We start from the raw sequence: 7,037 nt of genomic DNA, 5'->3' as shown, positions 1-7,037 counted from the left end.
TGATGTTGTGGTTAACGGGATGCTTGATGAAGTGAAAGACGCATTGACTCGTTTGTATGAGCATCATGCTTCAACCGATTCACCAAGTGTACAAGTAGAGAGTGAGGATGAAACATCACTGATACAAGTTCACGAGAATTATGATGATCCATGTAAGCTTATTGCCTCTCGATATCAGAGGTTTTTGGAGGAGAGACAATCTATAGGTTGCAAGAATGAGGTGGATAAATTTTTGGCTGAAAATTGTGAAGGCACAGATGATGAGAAATTTGATATATTGAGTTGGTGGAAGAACAATTCTAGTAGGTATCGAATATTATCTCAAGTGGCACGAGATGTGTTAGCAGTACCATTTTCTACTGTTGTTTATGAGTCAGCATTTAGTACAGGAGGGCGTATACTTGATCCATTTTGTAGTTCACTTTCTCCTAAAATGATACAAGCTCTTATATGCACACAAAATTGGCTTCAAGCCTCAGTGCCAATTTCTCTTCGAAAAGCAATGGATGATGTGGAACAATTTGAGGAATATGACTTGGGTAATATTTTGGAATCCTCCAAACTTTTCTTATATATTTAAGTATATCTTTTCTTAAAGCAAAGTTGACTTATTGTTCTTTTTTTTTTTCCCCAGCTTATTTGGATTCAGAATCAGGTTCAAGTTCAAGCACAATTACTGATCTTTATGCTTAAGTGATTCGCTAGCATTGCCTGGTAAGATTGGCTTTCATTGTGGCATGTTCTGGGACTAACTATAAATTCTGGTGCTTAGTGTCTGTTGCAAGATTTTGAATGTTCTTGACCCTAGTTTGATTATTGTGATCTACTGCCTAGAATATGCAAAGAAAATTAAGTAATTAGCTTAAATCAGAAATTGGGTGCTTCGTTTAAAATTGAAAAAGCATACTTCATTTATAGTTAGGAAATTGGAATGTAGGCATTTTTTTTATCTTTGGCTAATTGGAAGCTAGACACTCTTTCCTTCTTTAACTCACTTTGTATGCGCAATTACCTTGAAAATGTGCTCTATATTTCTCAACACAGATCATTTTTGTTTCCTTTTTCTTTGGAGCAGATTATATATTTCTTTGTGTTTGGACCAAATTGGGTGGTTTGGAAGCTACTTATTTCTTTTGCTGTTAGTTGTGGCTGGTTTGGTTGGTTTTGTTTGCTAAAAAAAGATAACTCTGTTCTTTGCTACAACAGGATGTCTGCTATTAGTAGAACTTATGTATCATCCTCTTCTACAAGTCAAAGTCCATTGGCACACAGTTTTCTTTCTCTGCCAGTACAAGGAAGATAGATGCACCTTTTATCAATGGATAATCTGTAATTTGTTTTATTATGTGTTTTGGATAATTTGTAATTTTCTAATACGCAGGTACTAGACAGTAGCTCGGTTGATTGTCATTTAGATATGTTATTTACTATGTTATTTTCATATTCTATCTATTGTATATATTGTGAGATTTGTTTCAGAGACCCTTTTAAGAACTTTGGTCTTAGTAATTTTTTTTTTTAATCACAGTTTATTTTAAATAATTGGGCCTAAAGCTAATCCAACAAGCCCAATTAGTCCAATAAAAAATCTTTAAAAAACCAGGTCTGGTGCTATACGCATAGTAAAAATGACCGAAATTATCATAGCCCTCACACAAGCACACGATAAATTCTAGATAAAAAAAATTTCACACCTGGCTAATGTAACAAATTTTTAGTGTTACGTAAAAAAGTTATGTTAATTGTGGGTTTAAATAAGAATTAATAATAGCTTGATTTGTGTCTATAACATTGCTCCACGTATCCAGATCCCACTGTAATATAAAAGCAACAAGTGTGAAAAATAAGGTGCATATTTTTTGAACCTATACAATTTCCAAAAGCTAGTGCCTCGAGCATCTAGACCTAACTGGATCAATGCAATTTGTTAGTCAATAATAGGTGGAGCCTGGAGGCACTCCTTCAATCTTCATATTTTTTGACCCATTGCAGCCTAAGCTGAACCACCCCAAGGGTTAATTGATCAACACCTTGTAATGAGGACCGTAAATGATAAAATACAATGCTAGAAATTTGCCTACTACTTAGTCAACAAGCCATGTAGTGCCAGGAGAGTTTAATTAAAAAAAATATTTCTTGCTTTTAGTTTTTGTCTAAATATAAAATTTGGTAATTATAGTAATCGACGGTGAAGCAAGGATTTTCCCCTATATTCAAAAATTTGCATTCGTAAGTGCTATCATAAATTTGGGTAACAACTTGTAAGATTCATGTCAATCCCTATATATTTTGGCAATTAAATTTTGTTTTGTGTCGCATGCCCTGTAGAAGAAGCATCATACATGATACATGAACTTATATTTAATATTTTGTCATAAGACTTGTAGCTAAACAAAATGGTTGACATTTAAAATATACCTCACTTCTTGTTCAATAAAATTTGATCAAAATTAGGGATTTTGTTGCCATTGTATCATACAAACTCACCGTACGGTATTTTGTTTTGTGATCTCCCAAGGACCATGTGTACTACTACACTTGAATGCTTGAACTCTCCATCCACCCATTACTACAAAGAGACATGCAATTTTGTTTTATTTGACTCCACTTTAAATTTCTGGGTTTTATTAAGGAGGTAAACCTTTTATTACTAATCGGACTTCCTCCTTTCCTTACATATGATGTACTTCTTCACTAGTTGGCGCACCTTGAGTGAGATGCTTCACATTTATATATGATTCAACACCTTTTACCTAAGGCATGAACTGTAATGCGTCAATCATGATTTCAACATCTTTGTTGTCTAATATCATAGATGATACGGGGTGAAATCACTTCTTGAGGACACCCATATGTAATTGTTATGCCATGCGATTAAGAGTCAAATCGCAGTGTTGCGATTATTTTACTTTTCAATTTTTTTAAATGTGATCTTATGGTTTGGCTCAAATAAAGTTTAGATGTAGAGCCTGCATAACACTATAGCCAACTAAAACAATGGTCTAAGGCCACCAAATAAAAAAATAAATAAGCCCCCTCTTTCCATCAATAAAATATATTATATTTATCTATCTTGCATACTGCACAAAGTTTTCTCTGTTCGCTAGCGAAAGTTGGGTCCACCAACTTTCTCCTAGGACTGAGAAAGAGTCGGTCCCTTCTTTGTGAAGGCCAGTCAGTCCCTGTAAGTTGCCTTTTGGTTACTTCAGGGAGCATCAGCACTCCACAATGCTAAAGCCAAATGTAAGGAAAATTTACCATTTCAAGCCTTAAAATCCTCTCCATCAGAAAATGCTATTGCCAACTATTGCAATTTTTTTTGCAATAGTGCTACAGTGCAATTCTATCTTTAGAATTGCACTGTAGCACAATTCTAAACCAAAATAATATTTATTTATTCACATTTCTGACTTCTTTCTCTCTCGTCTCTTCTCTGTTTCTCATCTCCATTCTCTCTCCACAATGGCCTCTCTCTCTCCCTCATCACATCTCTGTCTCACGGTGGGCTATTCTGACGTGGGTCGTGGGTCCGGCTTGGAAGTGAGACTGGGAAGTCGAGATCAGTGTGGTATGGTGGTAATTTCTGGGTTTTTTGGGTCCAAATCAGCGTGGTATGATCAGTGGCGTGTTTAAACTTCTTCCGGTGTCGCTTGCGGCGTGGTTTCCTCTCAACAAGTGCAGGCAAGCCGAGTTGTAACACCCATGGAAGTGCGAGACTGAGCACCGGAAATGAACCCCATCGGGAAATGCGAGATTGGGCTATTCAATGGTCATTTTCTTGAACCTCGCCGGAAATGAAGGCTCCGGCGGAAGTTCCAGACAGAAATTTAGAAATTTTTGTTTGTGGGTTTTGTTGATTGATGCGTTTTTGGTTGATTTATGAAGTTTTGGGTGTTTGAGTTGATGGGTTATTGTTGGATTTTGTTTGAATGATTTCTGGGTTTCTTGAAAATATTCAATGGCCTTTTTCTTGAACCTCGCCGGAAATGAAGGCTTCGGTGGAAGTTGCAGATAGAAATTTAGGATTTTTTGTTTGTGGGTTTTGTTGATTGATGCGTTTTTGGTTGATCCATGAAGTTTTGGGTGCTTGAGTTGATGGTTATTGTCGGACTATTTCACCACCTCGCTGGAAATGAAGGATTCGGCGGAAGTTACAAAGGGAAGAGCTGAAAATGAGAGAGAGGAGAGAGATGGGAGAGAAAAGAAAATTTTTTGATATATATTATTTTATTTTGTAAATATATTATTTTAATGAGTAAAAGAGGGAAATAGAAGTTTGGGATGTGGAGGTATTGTAAAATAAGATGGTATAATAATAAAGTGAGTTTTTAGAATGGTAAAATAGAGTAGCATTAGCATTTCCCAATGCTAATGCTTAGTGATTTTTTTTGGGGGGTTTGGGAAACACTTCTAGGATCAGTAGTATGGAAGAGATTACAACGGGATGGAATCAAATGTCTCTTCAAGGACTGGAGAAAGACCAGTTCGACCTCCGCTCCGATATGGGTTCGAAGGACTTCATTTTGGTTGCAAAATTCTACACAAAACGGGTTATTAATGTTGAAGCCGTAGCTCGAAATTTCTCTCTTCTGTGGAGAACAAGGAATGGGTTTAAGATAAAGGATCAGGGTAATCATATAATCCTTTTTATCTTCGAAAATAAGCTTGACTGTGAAAAAATTCTCTCTGCACAACCCTGGAGTTTTGATAAGTTTTTGGTGGTCTTTCAGAGATACCATAATAACACTCACATTCGCGATTTGGATTTTGAGAGAGTTCCTTTCTGGGTGCAAGTTTATGATATTCCGATTAGCTTCATGAACAAAACGGTGGCTAAAGGCTTATGTTCGGGTATCGGCAAAGCTTGCTCCACTGATTTTTCAGTTATGGAAGGAGGCGATCATGTTCGTGTTAGAGTCGTTTTAAATGTTACTAAACCTCTCTGTCGTGGACGGAAAATTTCCCTAGATGGTGGAAACACAGGCTGGGTTTCCTTTAAGTATGAAAGGTTGTCATGCCTCTGTTTCTGGTGTGGCTGTTTAACCCATGGCGAGAGGGATTGTGAGCATTGGATTGCTAGTGGTGGTTCGCTCACAGCGAAAGACAGGAAGTATGGGACGTGGTTGAGAGCCCCTCTGTCAAACCATATCAAAAGATCAACCATTGTTGTTCCGGGTTTTTTCCAGCAAAAGAAATCTTCACATGCTTCTACGGTTGGAGAGAAGGAACCGGTTGAAGAGAAGGAACCGGTTTCGAAACCACATCAGTCAGTGTCGCCGGCGAGCGGAACCTCGACGTCATCAACAGAAAAGGTAACCCCGAAATCTGAGCTTCCTATCTTTTCATGTTCTGTAGCATATCCTAGTGTTAGGGATGGGGATGAGTTTCCTCCAGGTTTTGAGGGTCAGATACACACAAAAGGAAACTTTCCACACTCTCTATCAGTATCTAAGGAGAAGCTATGGAAAGGTGATGTGATGGATGAGGGGATAGGGAACTTGGAACTGTTACCAAGGGAGGGGTGTGAGTATTTAAAAAATTTGAGGGAAGAGGGTAATAACATAAGTGGGGAATGGGGTTCTGAGGGTCAGGAAAGGAAAAGTAGTAAGTCAATGCATACTTTACATGAGGTGGATGGTATACAGGATAAAGGTGAGGTGATGTATGATGAGAAACGAAATTTGAGTCTGGCTTCAAGCAAGGAGTCTGATACCCCAGAACAGTCTTGGGTAACGGGTAGTAAAACTCTTGGGCCTATTCAATCTACGGTCACGGGTGAGTCTTTAGCTAATAGTGCCAGGTCAGCTAGGCTCCCATTGGCTGATCTCTCTAATATTCCTAATACTCCCATGTGCTCCCTTTCATCTCATAAACCCTCTTGGACACGTATTAATCGTGGCTTCTCTAATCCTGAAGCAAAATTAGATGTAGCTGTTGGGAAAAAAAGGGCTTCACCGCCTAAACAAAAATCTCAGCAAGGTGTTAAAAAAAAAAACAAAGTTGGTTTCTCAGACTGGGAAAGAAAATACAGTCATTTTGGTGGAGGCTAGTTCCCAGCCCTGCCAAGATTTATGAATCTCTTTTGTTGGAACTGTCAGGGGCTTGGGAACCGACAGATAGTTCAGGAGCTTGGAGATTTGGTCCAAGCACAAGATCCCTCGGTCGTGTTTTTAGCCGAGACATGGCTGGAAGAAGCAAGGCTAGGTTTTATTCGCGATTCTCTTCAGTTTGGTCATTATTTTGGTGTTTCAAGAATCACTCGTGGGGGTGGTTTAGCTATTTTTTGGAAGCTTGGTTTTAATTTAGATGTGGAATCCTCTTCTCAGAATCATATTGATGTGGTGATAAATAAAGGTAAGGCAGATGCTTGGCGCTTCACAGGAATTTATGGAGCTTCGGAAACTCATTTACGTTTGGTTTTTTGGGATCTGATTCGTGGGCTTTACAGACAGTGTTCTCTGCCTTGGCTGTGCAGAGGCGATTTTAATGAAATCTTGAAATCTCACGAGAAGAGTGGGGGTAGGCTTAGACCTTATGGATAGATTGATCAATTTCGAGAAGTGTTGGATGAGTGCAATTTAATAGACCTGGGTTATTCCGGAAATAAATTCACTTGGTCTAGGTCTTATCCGAACGGAGGAATGGTTTAGGAGAGTTTAGACAGGGCTGTGGGTTCAGTGGATTGGTATGATTTATATCCAGCGACTTATGTCCAGACTTTAACTTGCGTGTCCTCTGATCATAGTCCTATATGTATTCATCTTGAGGGGATTGTAGTAAAATCTTCGAGACCTTGGCGTTTCGAGCAGATGTGGCTCGAGGACATAGGGTGTAGGAACACAGTGGTCCGGACTTGGGAGAGTAATGTCGGGGGCTCCCCTATGGAAGTGGTGGTTACAAAATTGGAGGCTTGTCAATAGAGCCTTACGCATTGGAGTAGGAGCTCTTTTTGCCATGTGAAAAGGGAGATTGCGGAAAAAAAGAAGTTATTAAAAGTGGCTGAATATGAAGCAGCCAAGGGGAGACAAGTGGATTGG

The sequence above is a fragment of the Quercus robur genome, chromosome 7 (assembly GCF_932294415.1).
Source record: "Quercus robur chromosome 7, dhQueRobu3.1, whole genome shotgun sequence".
Classification (NCBI taxonomy): domain Eukaryota; kingdom Viridiplantae; phylum Streptophyta; class Magnoliopsida; order Fagales; family Fagaceae; genus Quercus; species Quercus robur.
Note: the sequence above shows the minus strand (reverse complement) of the source record.